Genomic DNA, 18,882 nt, shown 5'->3' on the forward strand with positions numbered 1-18,882 from the left:
GCTGCAACCCCCCCCCCCCCCCCCCCGTCAGCTACAAACAGCTTGGGGTGGGGGGGGGGTCTGGCCCAAAGCCCAGAAGTCAGTGGTTTTGGGATCAGGCCCTAAATACTAGGAAGTAAAAAGTATTATTAGTAACTTAAAAAAGGGGGAGTGGATGGATCAAAGGAAATTCCCTTTCATAATTTGAAATCTGTTTCCTTACAGAAATATTATTTCAACATATATGCACTGGTTAATGCTGCTAGGCTGCTGGTGTTTATTTGAGCTTGTTGTTAAAGGGAACAATGAAGAATTTGGAATATGGAAAAAATTATATGACCTGGCCCTTCCAGCTTGGACACTAAGTAACTGCTGTTCACCTTAATGTCTCCAGTCTTAATATTGACAGCCATTTCATATTATGTTATGGCTTCAGGCACTGATTTTATCAACAGGATTAGAGACTTATTACTTGCACAACAGTTTAACTGCTTTAACATTAACTGCAGCAGAAAAATCTGAAGGATTTCTCACTAGAATATGAGCAAAAGAACAATGATGTGTCCACCGGTCAAAAGTGGCTGGCTTTAAGTGGTTCAGTGAGTGAACAGTGGGGTCCAAATAACTATTCATTAAATATACACAACATTTAAGGCCTAGTCACAAATACTGCTTTGGCTGGGGTCTGGGTGGCTCTAAAACACAGAACACAGTGAACACCACTGGAGGGCTTGAGAACTATTTAAAGGAAAGCAATGTTGCTTAATGGATAGTGCAGGGGTGGGCAAACTTTTTGGCCTGAGGGCCGCATCGGGTTTCGTAAATTTTATGGAGGGCCGGTTCGGGGAGGGGGTCGTGGCCCGGCCCCTACCTCCTATCTGCTCCCGCATCCCTCCCGGGACTCCTGCCCCATCCAACCCCTCCTCTCATTCCTGACTGCCCCCCCCCCCCCCCGGGACCTCTGCCCCATCCAACCCCCCCTTCTCCCTGTCCCCTGACTACTCCCTGCTGCCCCATCCAACCACCCCTCCTTCCTGACTGCCCCCCCTGAACCCATGCCCCCATTCAACCCCCTGTTTTACCCCCGACCACTATACACACCCCCGCTCCCTGACCACCACCCCTAACTCCCCTGCCCTCTATCCAACCCCTCTTGCTCACTGCCTCCTTACCGCGCTGCCTGGAGCACCGGTGGCTGGCGGTGCTACAGCCGTGCCGCCCGTCTGGAGCCGGGCCACGCCGTTGCCACCACCACGCAGCACAGAGCACTGGGTCAGGCCGGGCTCTGCAGCTGCGCTGCCCCAGGAGCTCACAGCTCCGCTGCCCACAGCATTGCACCGGTGATGAAGCGAGCGAGCTGAGGCTGTGGGGGAGGGGGAATAGCAGGGGAGGGGCCGGGGGCTAGCCTCCTGGGCCAGGAGCTTGGGGGTCAGGCAGGATGGTCCCACGGGCTGGATGTGGCCCGCACGCCGTAGTTTGCCCACCCCTGGGATTGTTCATTAGACTGGGACTCAGGAGACCTGGGTTCTGTTGCTGGCTCTGCCATTGGCCTGCTGGATGGCCTTGGAAACTATACCTCAGTTTCCCCCTCTGTAAAATAGTGATACTGACCTCCTTTGTAAAGCCCTTTGCGATTTACTGATGAAAAAGTGCTGCATAAAAACTAGGTATTATTATTTATTGTTACTCTATTCCTATTCACTACAATGAGCTAGAGCTTTTTTGTGGTAGCTGCCATCTTCTGCGCCAACGTGTAAGCTTACATTGAAATATAAACCAGTTGGTGGAGCTTTTGAGTTCCACTACTTTTTTCTTCTATTTTGACCCCTTAATGCAACGTTTTGTATTGCTATTCTAACAAGTAAAATCAGAATTTATCACACCCACTTTTTATGGTTTATTCAGTCAGTTAGTTATGAAGATCCCTTTTACCCTTTTCAAGTTACCAGAAAATGTCAACAATTTCAACTCTGTTGCCTGAGTCAGTGATCCTGGGTCCTATCACTGAAGTGGTCTGGCTTCAGGGCCTTACACATCAAGCCATGACCTTCAAAATGCAAATTCAGTGCTGTCATCTGAAATATTTAATGGTGCCCTTAGAGTTCTGTTGAGGAGGAATGGGTTATTTCTCACTGCATCAAGTCTCTTGGGGAATCCAAGAACAGGAAAGAATCCAAAATTCAACTCCTTTGGTGGTTTCTCAGCCAGAAGTTAATAGAAGTTAATTTCCCAGTTTACCTGCAATATTTGTACTAGGGTTCTCTGCTAAAAAAAGAGCTGGAGCCTTTGTGGGTCTGTCTACATTGCAATGTTAGCCCATGCTTGAACCTGGTCTCATACCTAACCCCTCTTATGTCTATGCTACAATTGCGTTAAACCAGGGCTCAGACCCAGGGTCCCAGGAACCTGCAGGGCTGGAGGGTCCAAGCTTGAGTTAAGCCAGGATCCAGGGCCCGAGTTCTATTGCTTTGCACTGTAGACGCAGCCCCACTTGACTTGGGTCCCAGGAGTCAGACAGAAGTATCCCGCAATTCCATGGGATAGCTTCCTCTCGCCCAACAATCTGTAATCTGCTCTATTGAAAGCAGAAGGCACCCCCACTTTGCGAATGGCAGCAGATCAGGTCAGCATTAACACATTCCCTTCTGATTATTGATCTGCAAGCACACTATCAGAGAGCCTTCTGGGTTTGCAAGGGAGAGTGAACTGATCAAGCCTTTTGCAAATTGACTTGCTTCCTGGTAATGTGTTGGCAGTAAAGTTTTCCCACAGTTCACCCCGGTCCTAGGGCTAGAGCGGCCACATTTTGGGGGTGGGAGTGCTAGGGACTCTGGGATATGGTTATTTTGACTTATGTCTGCACACTGCAGTGTGGATACCAGAGCTCTAGGTTCGAGCATGGTTTAGAAGAGTCTTAACTTATGGTTACAATATAATGTGGACACTCTATCCCAGGGTTCCCTAACACAGGTCAGCTGACTCCAGTCCCACTAACCTTGGGCTTACATTGCAGTGTAGACATACCCTGTGAATGTGCTGTTAAAAAAAAATCACATGTGTATTTCACAGTCTGTCACCACTGACAGGACAGAAAGAGAGGTCTCCTGCTTTTTGATACTGATCCTTGGTTGAAACTATTTTCCCATCAACTCATTAGGTGTCCCTGCCTAACAAGAAGATTAAGATCAAAATCCCTGCACCCCAATCTGGGTCTATGCTGGTTATGTGATATGTATGTATCTTGTGATCCTTGTAACTGATACCTGTAATCCCTCATAACTCAAGCCGGACCCCAGATGTACAGTACCTTCCCTCTTAACTTGTGTATATTTAATTTTAGACATTAGTTTTAATAAAATTTTTAAATCTATTCTTATCATTTGAATATCTAATATGTCCTTTATTTGAGGACTGTATATTAAATTGATTTTTGAAATAGGGGGATGGAATAGGAGCTTGCTCCGTCCACCCCATGCATGGACCTGGTATTGCAGTGCCTCCAGGAACAGTGCAAAGAAAAAAAGAAGTAGTTTAAGGACAGTATTTCAGTGCTTAGACTGAAGGTTCCACTGAAAATTCTGTTGCTTTTTCTTGCATCCACTCATCTCTGGAACAGATATAAGAACCTTACCAACTTTAGAATTCCGGACCCAAAGGCAAGGAAGGGGCCTGAGATGGAAAGATCAGTTTTATCTTCTGAATGTGTAGACCGTAAGAAATATTGCACATTGACAGATAATGTAAGGTAGCCAATATTCAGTCCTTAGGACATAAGGCACTGATACACTGCAGAATGGACTCTGCAAGGACACTTCATCTGTGCGATTGCACTGACTTAGCTACGACAGGTACCAGCTGCATACAGGGCAATTTGATGCTTGGTAAATCTTCCAGATTCGTGCCATAAGGTAAGATGTTCTTGGAAGGAGCCTGGGAAAGGCTTTGGCCCAGGGCAGCAAGCCAGGACATGCTGCTAGACATAGCTGGTGAGATACTGCCAGATTCCTAGTCTATATCTAGAACCCCTAGGTGATATGGTAATACACATAATAAATAATTATAATTTTATCTGCTCCACCAGATTACCATTTTGGGTAAAAAGAACAGGAGTACTTGTGGCACCTTAGAGACTAACAAATTTATTAGAGCATAAGCTTTCGTGGGCTACAGCCCACTTCTTCGGATGCATATGCATAAATTTGTTAGTCTCTAAGGTGCCACAAGTACTCCTGTTCTTTTTGCGGATACAGACTAACACAGCTGCTACTCTGAAACCTGTCATTTTGGGTAAGACCATGTGCTTTGTAGTATAGATACTACTAAATACAATTCTGCACTTAGATCACTGATTTTTTTTAAAAAATCATGAACACATTTCTATTAACAATATATTTTTTACATTTGTTCCACAAAACCGACATTTGAATCCTAGTCTGCCTCTGTCCCTTTAATTGCATGCTTCTTCTTGATGCTGTCTTTTAAAGTGCCTGTATTCATGCATGCCACTTTTATGCTAAGTCAGTTGGTTAATGGCAGAGATACGCCATGATACATTTACATTTACGCTGTGGAAATCTTTCAAACACTTCAAGGTATTTACCTTCCTCTTTCTTTTCAGAAAGTTCTTCATACATCTGGTAATTATTAACGATGTTACAGCATAATTGATGGTTTGTGCCTCCCTCAGCCCATCTTTTCCATCCCCCCACCCTGCCTCACCCCGCCCTGTCCCGCCTGGCCACCACTGCTCTTGTAGGGAAATTGGAATGCTAAATTTGTGACATCACATTCCATTCTATGGCAACAGTTTGATGTCCTTTTTCGAGCTGTGTTCTACTGTTAAAGTCTTTCTTTAACATTAAATTAATTAGCAATGGCCAGATGTATTTCCTTGGAAATAAAGATCTTGCATTTTACCAGATGATGTTTCACATGTCTGCCAGTAACTTGTAGCATGAATGACTCCAGTGTGGGGATGGTGGGATGGGAAGGAACTAAAAGATGAGTCCAGGGTAGGAGTTGTCAAGTTTGAGTGTGAATGCCAATCTCAGGGCAGACTGTCAAGAAGCAGGGCACAAAACCCCAAACAGGTGGTAAGTTCTGTACTTACATTTCACCCACCAAATAACAAATGTGAACTCCTCAAGCAGCCTAACCATGGAATCACAGACAGTTACCTTGGGTACTCGGGTCTGTCTTGCCACCCAGGCAAACAAGCCTTTGTGATCGATGGTCACATACACCAAAAATCACAACAATATTCAGATTACAACCAGTCCCAAAGGACCGGTCACTTACCCCAGGTCAATTGTACCTTAGCTCTCTTACCAAAGACAACACTTGTAGCCAATCCTGTAATAAACTAACTAAAGATTTACTAACTAGGAAAAAGAAATGAGAGCTATTTACAAAGTTAAAACAGGTAAACATACACACACAGATGAGTTACTGTCTTAGGTTTCAAAAGATAATAGATGCTGTTGTATACGCAAACTCTATATGTCCTTTAGGAACAATGTAAATTAAGCAGGTTGGGGATCCTTTACTTATGCTTAGAAGTATTGCCCTCTCTGAATTCAAAGCAGCGTAGTGATGATAATTTCTCCTTAACAGGGATTTTTATTCCTTTCCCCCAGCGTTCAAGCTGTGATGGGACAAAGACTCGTACATGTCTCCTCTTCATGGGTGTAGGGGAAGCACTCAACAAAATCTTTTGTCTACCCATGTTCCACTATGGTTTGTCTGGTGTCTATGGGCCTTCTTTTGTTGGAGAGTAGATGATACATCTTGTGGTAAACTAGTATTTCACACTTGGTAATGCTTCTCTCCTGACTGGGAGTTTACAGTCTTAGCAAATAGATTTATAGTTACAGAACAAATATTTAAATATTACCTTATAACATGGAATACAGATATTTATAAGCAAGATTCTTGTAGCATCCTACAGGCATTTCATAAAGTCTAAATACTAAACACATTCTTATAATTCTAATCTCTATTTTAACATAACTAACACACAGGCGAGCCAGACTGGTTTCCAGCTATGCATTTGCCAGTGTTCAGTGAGGCCTAGGGACCTGGGCATGAGCTGGCACATGGTTTGCCAGCATCACAGGAACATTTGGTGCATGGGAGGCAAAGAACTCATTTAACTGCGATCTCCTTCCCCTAAGCAGCTCTATCTAGCCCTGCAGCAGAAGTTTCCTCTCTCCTCTTTCACTTTGTTCAACATCCTGACTTTTCCCTAGTCCCCTAGAGAATTAGGTTCACGACATCAGCAGTGTACCGGTATGCAGCCTTCTGGGGATTTTTGTTCCCTAGAAGGCTGCATATAATTTCTCCTGGAAAAAGCCCATATATATCATATCTTTATATCACTGAACTGTTTTCTTAACTTTTTGAACAAACATATTATGATTATTTAGGCTGAGCAAGGGATGGCACAAAACTATACTTCTTCAAAAACAACCCAAGGAAAGAACTATGAATCAGAGTGAATATTTCCACTGTTCTCTAGGGGAGAAAAATGGTGTGGTTTATTTTCCCCTTGTGCCTGGCCAGTGAGTAGGGAGGAAAGGGAGCAGAACGTTTGCTCTTCCCACTCACCACCAGCTCCGTGCCCAGTTGCTCGAAGTGAGAAGCATTTAGCGGTAGGCTGGGACTACTACACGCCTACCCAGGAGCCAAGATCCAAGTAGATTAACCAAAATGAAGAGGAGGTGGGGCAAGCAGGTCAGACGAGCAGAATCTAGCTGCAAATATTTATATTCAGACATGCTGTCCCAGTGTAATTCCATCAATTTCAGTGAAGATATATTATAGAAAAATAAGTCATATGACTTTTTCATTTAGCTTTAGAAAAGTGGTAATAATTAATCCATAATTTACATGTTGCAAAATGACCATAGAACTGTTAAAGCACAACAGGAGTTGAATTTATATCATTTGAGTTATACAACGAGCACTTCTAGATTAGGGCACACAGATTTTGATTAATATTCTGGAAATATCTGGGTATTAGATTAGTCATAGGAAGATTCTTCTACTGTTCTCAAGATAAAACAGAAGCATATTTGAATTGTAAAACAAAATATCAATAAGAGGGCAAAAGTGTTCACACAAGGCCTGTTTCCAGGGTTTTACTGAAAGGATATATTCAAAGTATCATCAACAATTTAAAAACAGTCTTGCTAATTGGGGAGGATTGTTTAATTGGCATTGTATTACATGTCAAGTATCTTTTTGTTGATACAGATAAATTAAGGCCTCAGTCCTGCAAACTGTTCCACAGGGCACATGGATCTGCCTATGCAGGGTTAGAACCCTATTCACAAAGGGATTTAAGTGGTGCAATGCTAAGCATTGCGGAGCCTAACTTTTATGTACCTGCTGTCTAGTGAGGGGCCCAGGCCCAGACCCTCTAAGGCAGTGGTTCCCTGGGGGTTCATGAAATGTTACAGGGGGTTCTCGGGGAAAAATTCCCTAATGGCGGACAGAACTGTCCATAGGAACCCCGGGCAGCATGGAGCCAGCAGCCCGGAGCCTTGGGGACTTCCAAGAGCTAAGCAGATCAAAGCAAGCATATCTATCACACTGAGGAGATTTAAACTTCAAGACTCTGTATACCAAATAGAAAGGGAGGTGGATATTTTTTGCTGTTTTTAAAATTAAATAGGCTGCTAGTGTTGTTTTTAAATTATTATGAAGAACAAGTTTAAGCTTTGTTGTAACGTGCATTGTTTGCCTGGAGTGCTCAAGACCTGAATGCTTGTGTAGGAGGAGCTCTTTGAGTTGGCTTCTTAAATACCTTCATGCTGTTTCACATCTGATACTCCTTGATGAAACCTGGGAGCCAGAGGCGCCAGTATCGGGGGGCGACAAGGGTCACGTGCTGCCCCCACATAGTGTGCTCCAGCACAGGTCCCTCCCCTTTTTTCTTGTCCCCCACTTTTCCGGCAGTGCCCCCCCCAGACCCTGGGGTGCACAGGGGCTTTGCCCCTGCACCCCGTTTTTCTCCTGGCGCCTCTGATAGGAGCCTTGTCTTATAACTGGCTTAATCAAAAGTGATACAAGCTACAAAAGTGAGATCTTGGAAGAGTGTTGCCGTTTTCATAATGTAATAAAAATATTGTAATGATAAATAATAATTAATAAATTGTGTGTAATAAGCATGTCATAAAAACAAATTTTATATTTCCAAGTCACTGCTTTTATAATGTATGCTGAGGTAAGGGAGGAAATCCATGGAAATATTCATTTTTAGGACGGGGTTCAAGAGACTTGACATTTTAGTGAAAGGGGTTTGTGGGTTGTTAAACTTTGGGAACCACTGCTCTAAGATATTTAGATACCTAACTCCCATAGATTTTAATGGCATCTAAATAGCATTGAGGATCCAGCCCCCATGCTTCCTATATATCCTGGGTGGGGAGCCACCTAAGCTAGCCAAAAGCAGATGCTGAGGAAAAGGAAGTGTCCTAAGCCCTGCCCCTCTCAGGTGCCTAAATCCTTTGGTGAATCTGGGCCTAGGTGTTCAAAAACCTAATTCTTTGTTTTGACAAATAACAAAAGATATTAAAGCATAGTATGACTCATCCCGATAAATGAAATACCCTACCTTTGCAATATATGGGCAACAATTTATCTGCTAGGTCACATAGTCTTCCATTAGGGTTCATGGGAATTTCAAGGTATCTTATGAAAATAGCATATTGAAAATATCAAGATAAAATTAGTCATACCCTGGCATACATGAATATCACACTGGCTGTATGGCACATTTTGCTTGTTAGATTTAAAAACCGAGAGGACTAACAAGAATGTTGCTTCTTTTTAGCTATACTTTTAATGCATACATAGAGTGCCTATTAAAATAAATTCTTGTTTCCCACTTATCTCCTTTTAAGGGAACGTTGCTTTAGACTATGTTCATACTCAAGTATCATTAATGGTAGTTATTCCACAGTCCCTGCTGCAAGAGCTGACAGGTGACAGAGTTTTTGGGAGGCAATGACAATGGAACATTCATCGGAACAAAAAGTAAACTGATTACATTGTAACACTGACTGTGTTCCATATTTACATTGAAAGACAATTGAGCCTTTGCTAAAACAAGACATCTGCCTTTTCCTCCCAAATATAAAGGCCCAGTTCAACCCTCAGATACTCTTGTGTATATCACAAATAATGGGAGTTGCAGAAGGGAATTGGAAGGGCAGAATTTTGGTTTATACACCTGTCACTACTCATACACAGTGATGTCACAGTTGAGAGTTGTGGCCTTAATGGCGTGAATGGATAAAGGGCTTAAGGGGAAAATATTTTTTGTTGTAAATGTGTTTTAATAAATACATTTATTAAACACTTCTAGATAATTACAGGGTGGGGTTACAGTTATAACTACCAATTGCCTTAAGCAAGGGTGGTGATATAGTGCACTTATACCTGTTCATAGAGAAGATGCAAGTGGGATGCATTTGACTGTATATATAGTTAACACCTGGTTGCATGAAGACAATTGTGAGTGGTTATTGACGAGCACTCCAGAGGGGAAAAGCAGTGCCTGAGAACACGAAACTAGTTTATATTCAACTAGAAGAGCTTTAGGGCTTGTCTGAGTTACAGTATCAAGCCTGTTAGTGACTCATGTACAACATGGTTGTTCTCTGAGTTGCAACACAACTCCATTTTGCAGTGTGTCACTTTTCTTTTTCAAGTCTGTTAGTACTTTTTGCTGTAATGAGCCATTGGGAGTAGGGGCTTAGAGAATAAAACTAATGATGATGTGTTAGTGTTTGTATTTGTATTATGACACTGCCCAAAGGCATAAGGGTGCTTTTGTGTTAGATACTATTGTGTTAGATATGTCTGCTGTCTTCACATGACATAGCCACAGCTCTTTGAGTATTTTCCGTAGGTATGAGCTTACTTTTGGCTTCCCTGAGAATGTCTTTCATGTTGTGTTTGATTACAGTGTTCAAGTTCCCTGTTCTCAGTATTATTCTTCATTTTCTACTAATCTTCATCTTCTACTAATGACAGTACCCTATTAAAAGCATGTAATAATAATAATAATAATTAATAATGATTCCTATTGGGAGCTAGAATGGTCTTAGGGTTATATTAATTATTATTTTATTATTATTGTGGTCATATCAGGGACCCGGACCCTATTATGCTAGGTGCTGTACAAACACAGATCAAAAAGACAGTCCCTGCTCCAAAGAGCTTGCAATAGGCTATAGCGCACAGGACAGGGAGTAAGGAGATTGGGGTCTGTTCCCAGCTTTGCCGTAGATTTGCCTTGTGACTCTGGAGAAAACATTTAACCTCTCTGGGCCAGAGCCAATAAAAGGCGTTGCAGTTCTGTCTCCTCCTCCTCCTGCTCCTCCTCCTTCCACCATTCCCCCCAGCCATTTTGTGTGGCATTAGGTTTGCTTTGAGGATGCCTAATGGATCAGGCCCCACAGATGAGCTAAGAACATGAGAATGGCCATAATGGGTTAGGCCAAAGGTCCATCAAGCCCAGTATCCTGTCCTCTGACAGTGGCCAATGGCAGGTGCCCCAAAGGGAATGAATAGACAGGTTATCATCAAGTGATCCATGCCTTGTCACCCAATCCCAGTTTCTGGCAAACAGAGGCTAGGGACACCATTCCTGCCCATCCTGGCTAATAGCCATTGATAGACCTATCTTCCATGAATCTATCTAGCTCCCTTTTGACCCCCATTATAGTACTGACCTTCACAACACCCTCTGGCAAGGAGTTCCAGAGGTTGACAGTGCGTTGTGTGAAAAAATATTTTCCTGTGTTTATTTTAAACCTGCTACCTATTAATTTCATTTGGTGGCCCCTTGTTCTTGTATTACGAGAAGTAAATAACACTTCCTGATTTACTTTCTCTATACCACTCATGATTTTATAGACCTCTATCATAGCCCCACTTAGTCGTCTCTTTTCCAAACTGAAAAGTCCCAGTTTTATTAATCCCTCCCTCATACGGAAGGCGTTCTATACCCCTAATCATTTTTGTTGCTGTTTTCTGAACCTTTTCCAATTCCAATATATCTTTTTTGAGATGAGGCGACCACATCTGTATGCAGTATTCAAGGTATGGGTGTACCAAGGCTTTATATAGAGGCAATATGATACTTTGTGTCTTATTATCTATTCCTTTCTTGATGATTCACAACATTCTGTTTGCTTTTTTGGCTGCCGCTGCACATTGAGTGGATGATTTCAGAGAACTATCCACAATGACTCCAAGATCTCTTTCTTGAGTGGTAACAGCTAATTTAGACCCCATCATTTTATATGTATAATTAGGATTATGTTTTCCAATGTGCATTGCTTTACATTTATCAACATTAAATTTCATCAGCCATTTTGTTGCCCAGTCATCCAGTTTTGTGAGATCCTTTGGTAGCTCTTCGCAGTCTGCCTGGGACTTAACTATCTTGAATAGGCCTCGGACTTGACTATCTTGAGGTGGGGTAGCGCATATTGTCATGTGACTTGAGGATCCCACTGGGGCTTAGGCATGAGATAGGTGTCTGGGCTCCTAGATCAAGGTGTTCTGTGCGTGACCAGAGGTATAAACCTAAGTGCCTAGTGGTCTTTTACAGCAAAAAATTAGGCACAAACGGATTTTAAATATAGCAAAATGTAAACTGCAAATAATATATTGAACCATTTAGACACCGGAACAGCTTAACAAAGGATGTGAAGTCTTTAAGGTGTATCTGCACTGCAGTGGGGAGGTGTGGTTTCCAGCACAGGTAGACAGACTTGTACTGGTTCTGCTCGAGCTGGCATGCTAAAAACAGCAGCATATAAGTTGCAGCCTGGTCGGTGGCTCAGGTGGCTAGCCCGAGCTGCCACCCCTGCAGCACGGTCCAGGCTGCTACTGTTAGTTCACTAGCTCCCGAGTGAGTGGAGCCAGTGTGAATCTAGCCACCCGCGCTGGAAATCAGTTGCAGTGAGACAGTCATTATGGCACGTCTTTCTAGAATATACGCTGTAGGTCAATCACAAGTTATTGGACTCAATGCAGAAATTTTACTGGGTGAAATTCAATTGTCTGTCTTATGCAGGAGTTCAGACAAAACTATCATAATGGTTGTTTTGGCCTTAGAATTAACGGATGGTTGTGAGGCTGGATTCAGTAAGTTTTGTAACGTACTTTAGGAGCCTCAGATAGAGAGACTACAGTCGTACAAAGAAAAATATTGTTATCGTTTCCATTTGCTTGTCTGGGTTTGAATGAATTCTAGGTGACAGTGCCTGTCATCCATGTTTGCTACTAATTAGGTTGTATCCAGTGTGCTTGTTGTGGGCTGCAGCTCTCAGAGGTAAGCTCTCAGAGGTTAAATAGGTTCAATGTAAGTCAGTGTTTAGTGGACTTGGTGAGTCAGAAGGTAGCAGTCTTCCCTCTGAGTTGGTACTGAAGGAATGCCCCTACACCAGTGTGCTTTTTGGAAGCACTGTGGTCCTGGAGATGATCCCCAATCACATTTGCAAAACCATTGTGCTGATCACCACTTCTGAATAGTAAAATTCCTATTGCCACTTTTCACCTGATTAAGGCTGATAGCTCTGGTGCCTGGCCAGATTCCAATTTGCGTAATTAAATATTGTCTATGTACTGTAAATTCTCCCTTCTGTTTTAAACTGGATACTTCCTGTTCTAATGCATTGCATAGTGTTCCTCAGGGCTGTTGAAGAGTTGCCATACATTATCCTTAAATTAAAGGCTACGATTAAGATTCATTCCTCGATATGACCTCCTCTCTGCTGGAGTTGAGAGGTGTGTAGGGTAATAACACCACCTAAAAAGCGAGCAGCCCTAACCTGGAAGCTCAGGATGAACCAAGGCAGCACAAGGATGCCACTGCCAACAGGTCTTGCATTGAGCCCCTAATGGAAATTAAATAAGTTGCCCTTGACAGAGAGTCTGAGAAATGGAAGCTAGAAACACAGCTTGCCTTCCTTGGCTATGAATGGTCCTGAAGTGCAGGTGCTTCCTGCCCCACACAGGATGAACCTAGCCCCACCTCTTCTAGGCAATAGATTTTTGCTGGTCCTATGGCAGTGGTCCCCAAACTTTTCACAGTCGCTCCCTATGGGCTCCGCGGGAGGGGAGGAGGGCAGACTGGGGAAAGGGAGCCGAGACTGGGGTCACAGCTAGGGGTGGGTCTGGGTCTGGGAATGGAGCCATGACCAGGGGCCGAGGCTGGGGCTGGGGCTGCGAGTTGAAGCCGAAGCCACGGCAGGGCCATGGTTGGGGGCCCAGGCTGGGGCTAGGGCCGGGAGCGGAGCTGGGGCCAGGACCTGGGATTGGAGCAGAGCTTGGGGCAGAGCAGGGCTGGGTGGTGCTCCCATCCCACCCCCCATGGGGGCTGGCCCAACATAGCCATGCCCCCTGAACGTTCCTCTGTGTCCCCTAGCAGGCCCCACAGTTTGGGGACCTCTTGTCCTATGGGTATTTGCTTGAGGTAGCATTCACTATATAATCACATATTCTTTCCACAGGACCCATACGCAGGATATACGGTGCACACTAAGTGGGTAGCTATTCAATGTTTTTTTTTACCCTCACCGCTTGGTGTGTGGTCCCATGTCTTAGTTACTGCACAGATCTTCTGAATACAGAATTATTAACTTCTTTGTGGGCTTTTTTATGGCTGTTATCACCATAGGATCTGAGTGCTTCACTGGTCCCAGGCCTCCCCTCAGTTTCTCCAACTCCACCCTGGTCCTTTCTGCCTTTCTTCCCCACCACTTATTGTCTCAGTGTTCTGCCGAGCTCTCTCCCCTCAGCATTCCAGTCAGGCTGATTCCTTGCTTCCATGCGGCATGGGCGTGGAGGGGGAGAGGGCACTGAGAGGACAGTAGATGTAGTCTTCTGTCTCTGATTTCTCGTTCCCAGTGTCACAACAGCTCCCAGCAGCCAGAAGATGCATTTTCAGAGAAAGTTCTGCTCAGTCTTGGAACCCTGCTATGAATCACACTCAGTCTGATTGTGGGGGACAATACATATGCAGTCTTGTCAGCTCCTAGAAATTGGGTGGGGATTTACCATGGTAAGTGCAGATGAAATCTTAAGATAATTTTTTAACCCTTGGCCCGTGCCGCTTCCAGCAGCTCCCATTGGCCTGGAGCAGCGAACCGTGGCCAGTGGGAGCCGTGATTGGCAGAACCTGCGGACCGGGCAGGTAAACAAACTGGCCCGGCCCACCAGGGGCTTTCCCTACACAAGTGGCATCCCAAGTTTGGGAAACACTGATCTAGAACATCAGATTCATCCAGTGAAAGGTAGTTTCATGCTCTATTGGTGGTGCCACCAGCTTGTGGACATGGTAGGCAAGAATCCCTTCGTCCTTGAGGTGGTTTCTTTCAGTAATGAAATGTCTCTGAGGAGGACTGGGCCAGATAAAAGAAGAGATTGCAAGTGGGGAAAGGTGAAAATATTCTCCAGTGTAGTAAAGCTTTCAGTCCTTCCCAGAGTTCAGGGAGTCCCGGAGGTTGGGACTGATGAATCCAATGCATCCAGTGACTTGATGCTCAGAGGATTGCTGCTGGAATATGCCAGAACTGTCAAATGGGAGTCCAACATGGAGCTCCTGATCAGAGCCGGCAGGTGCTGATCTTTCAGACTGTGAATTATAGAGTCGGTACCAGTGGCAGTTTCTTCCTTCTCTCTTTCTTCTCTTGGCCAGAAGATTTATGTAGACCTAATTCCTTAACCCTGCATGCAAGGAATCTGACTTGGACTGAGATGGGGCAGGATCTTTTTTCTTAGAGGTAGATCTAGGCTGGGATCTGTCTTCATGCCTGTGAGTATGTCCCCTGCTCTTATGAAAAGGTTTCTTAGGCTTAACAGTTTTGGCCTCTGCTCTGGAGCTTGTGCTTGGAGGGGCACTGCTTGCTGTCTGAGACTGTTGTACACGGGGCCTCCCTGACCTGCGTCCAACTGGGGTCTTATGGCATTCTCCATGAGTTGTTTCTACAGATGGAGCTCTTTTCCCTTGTGGGTTCAGGGAAAGGAGGAGCAACAAATGCTGCACTTAGTAGTGATGTGAGCCTCCCAAAACAGTAAGTCAGCACTGGTGTTCATTGCTGATGGAGAAAGACTTGGGGCAGGAGATACAGTTCTTAACCCCGGGACTCTGGGTATAGTCCTTCTCCACAGGGAGAGGCTCCCTGAGATTGGGAGAAACTATCAAACTATATTAACTATAAATACTAAAAACACTGAGACACTAAGGCTAATACTAAAAACTATTTACAATATATATTTATAGATTCTGAAAGTAGAAGAAGATCGTTTTAGACACAGAAGATTCTGACTCAGGCCTTGCAATGGTAACAAAGAATTAGAGAGGTATTGGCCCTTGCCATTTTTTATGTCCTCAGTTCAGAGCACAAGGAGAATAACTGCACAGGCACGGACCAACAGACACTATCTGCTACAAATCTCTGGTCTCAGGCACATGGAATGCATAGGTACCCACATGTGGCATAGACATAGGGATCAGCACTCAAAGAACACTCAAGCCCAAATAGTTACAGTTTGGCAAAGTTATAAGCAACTGAAATCTAGGGCTTATAATGAAAAGTATTAGGCACCTTAACTTAGACATCAGTACCAGCTCTGCCTATAATATATCCGCATCCAAAAACACAAAACTCTTTGCAGTTTAATAAAAAAGCTCTGAAGTAACCAGTAGCCAACTTCTTGTCTTATTTTTAATGTCTGACAAATGTTTTTTAAAGGAAAAGACTACACTGCCAACAATTATGATGAACTGTCAAAGAAAGATAACTAGTCCATTAAATTAGAGCACAGCAATGCAGACAAAATGAGTCACAAATTACTTCTGATTTGCACTTAGAGTCCTTATAAAACCTATTTTCATTCCCACTGGATGATTTATATGACCCTTTTTTCCTAGGGTAGTGGATTCCAATTGTAATATATGCCCTGATAATTTTAATTCATATTGCAGAATCTGTCAGAAACAGCAAACATAACAGTTCACCATATCAACAGTTCTGATATCTTAATTAGAATAATCAAAGACCTATGTGATAATGCCAAATATGCAGTTAGAGATGGTGATAACATCAGCCAATGGTTTGCAGTGACAACTGGAGTAAGGGAAGGGTGTATTATGTCCCTGTTGTTTGTAATGGTCACTGACTGTGTCATGGGGAAAATAACTCTAGAAGGCAACTGAAGAATTTTATAGACAAATGATAAAGTGCAGTTGGATGACCTTCTTTTTGCTAATGACATTGCTTAATGGGAAAAAAAGACCCAGCTTTTGGCAGACAGAGAAAAACAAGTTGGTTTGTTCATCAAGAAGGGGAAGACATGATATATGGCTATTAATGTTCCAAAAGCAAACATCTGAGTAGACAGAGAAGTACTGGAGGAAGTAAGTCATTTTATGTATCTGGGGAGCAAGATGTGTTATGATGGTGACACCATGCTAGGTGTCAAACAACATCACAAGGATAAACTTAAAAAGATTTGGGAAAATAGCATGATCAGCACTGATACAAAAATATGAATTTTTAACACCAGCATCATGTCTGTCCTCCTTTATGGAACAGAGTCATGGAAATCCACAACAGCAATTGATAAGAAGATCAACTCATTCCAAAGTAAATGTCTGCGGAAGAGTTTTTTGGAAAGAGTTTATTTACAACTGTGACGCTGGTATACCAGGTGCCGGCTCCTGACAAGTTTCTTGATGTCAGCTGAGAACTCACAAATTCATAGCTTGAAACCAGACTAGCTCATCTGTATGTTAGTATTGTTCAAGCTAGGTGTTAGATTTGTAAGGATGTGTTTAGTGTTTAGACTCTATAAAATGCTTGTAAGTTGCTGCATGCATTAATCTTACTTGTAATATCTGTATCTCATGCTATAAGGTAATATGAAACATTTGCTTTATAATTGTAAAAAATGCCTGCTCTGAACTTATGAACCTAGGCAGGAAGAATACTTCCCCCACCCATCAAGAAAGACTATCAAAACTAAACGGGCCACTGTAGGAAAAAAACTTTGTTGATTGCCCCATCCATCCATGAAGAAGTTATGTGCAGGAGCACTCATCCCATTGGTCTGAACTCTTGCGAGAGGGCATATAAAGAAGCTCACAAGAAGAAATAGTTTTCTCTTTGTTGTTAGGACTCTCACAAGGGTTGGAGATAAGGAACAAAAGCAGAGATCTTCAGGGTCACCCATGGTTAGCCCTAAAAAACATTAGGACAGATTTCTACAGCTCTGTCATATTTTGGAACCATAGACTGTAACTCATGTGTGCTTATATGTTGCCGGCTTTAACCTGTAAATAACTCTTATTTATTTTTCCTAGTTAATATATCCTTAGTTAGTTTACTATAGGATTGACTACGAGCGTTGTCTTTGATGTGAGATTTGAGGTACAACTTGATCTGGGGTAAGTGATTGGTCTCTTGGCACTGGGAGAACCTGAATATTTTGTGATTTTTTTTTTTGAGTCAGTAACCATTTATTACTAAGTCCAGCTTGCCTGGGTGGCAAGATAGACTAGAGTGACCCCATAGTAAGACTGTTACAGTGATCCAGGAGTTCACATTTGTTACAGGGATGGTGAAATCTAATTATAGAACATACCACCATTTTGGGGTGTCTGCCCTTCTTTTTGAAAATCTGCCCTGAGGTTGGCACTCATGGTCATGAACCACTGCAGGCACCATGATAACAACATCAGAAATTGTAAGTACAGCATACCAGCTTGAAGCATCAAGCATGGCAAGATGAAGACAATGGACATTTTTAGAATATGCTTTACCGATGCCAACAACACAGCTTCCATGTCAGGTGTAACATGGACACCAGCTGGAAAGAGAAAAAGAGGGCAACCTACAGAAACCTATTGTTCTTATGTAGAACAATAGAGAATGAAGCTAAATCCATCAACATGATACTCAGAAGCCTGAATAGGCCAGCACAAGATGGAAATAAATGGTGGAATCTGGTGAATGCCTTATGTGTCTGATGGTAATTTTAATTTATTAATGGAGATATTCCATCTCCTAGAACTGGAAGGGACCTTGAAAGGTCATTGAGTCCAGCCCCCTGCCTTCACTAGCAGGACCAATTTTGATTTTGCTCTAGATTCCTAAATGGCCCTCTCAAGGATTGAACTCACAACTCTGGGTTTAGCAGGCCAATGCTCAAACCACTGATCTATCCCTCCCCCTGTAGGTGTGGGAGGATAAGAAGAAAAAAAAATATGAATTGAGTCTTTAATAATCTAGATCCCACCAAAGCACTTGTTTTTATTAGTTATGTATTCACCTGTGTAGGACTCAGCCTGTCAGGAATGAAGGCCTGCAGCTGTGCCCGCCCAATCATCAGACAGCCAATGAGTGCAGCTGGGCCACAGCAGAACCACCTGATTGGCTAAGGCAGTCAAGTGTCTTGCTTTTAAGTCCAGCAACTGTGGAGGCTCAACAGCTGCTCATTGCTCACGCCTACTATTTCTCTGCCTCCCTGTGCTCACCTCCCTCCTACCCCTGTTCCTGCTCTGCTCCAGCCTGGATCCCTGTCAGATTCCAACCACTAGGCCTGACTCCTGCTCCGACCACTACGACCTGGTCTCCTGACATAATCCAACTCCCATTGAAATCAGTAGATTTGTAATTTCATAGGAGTATTTAACAACTCCTTCTCCTCCATATTATTATTGGAGGGGCAGAGTTAGAATGTACTGTGCTCTGGCAATCTTGGATCAGTGGAATCACTGCTAAGGAACCAGCCATGTAAAGTAGAGAAATCTTATAACTGCTAGAACATATTGAAGAGACCAGAACCAAAGGAGGCAGAAAGGTGGCTGAAGGCCATCTT

At 43.3% G+C, this 18,882-nt stretch overlaps 1 non-coding gene across 1 annotated transcript; it reads left to right on the top strand.

Moving 5' to 3' along the window:
• The first annotated feature begins 3,309 nt into the window (after positions 1 to 3,309).
• LOC128835167 (U2 spliceosomal RNA) lies at positions 3,310 to 3,498 on the top strand. Its single transcript, XR_008444596.1, has one exon. It is a non-coding gene; the product is annotated as a U2 spliceosomal RNA (small nuclear RNA).
• Positions 3,499 to 18,882: the final 15,384 nt, after the last annotated feature.

This window comes from Malaclemys terrapin, chromosome 3 (assembly GCF_027887155.1).
Source record: "Malaclemys terrapin pileata isolate rMalTer1 chromosome 3, rMalTer1.hap1, whole genome shotgun sequence".
NCBI lineage: Eukaryota > Metazoa > Chordata > Testudines > Emydidae > Malaclemys > Malaclemys terrapin.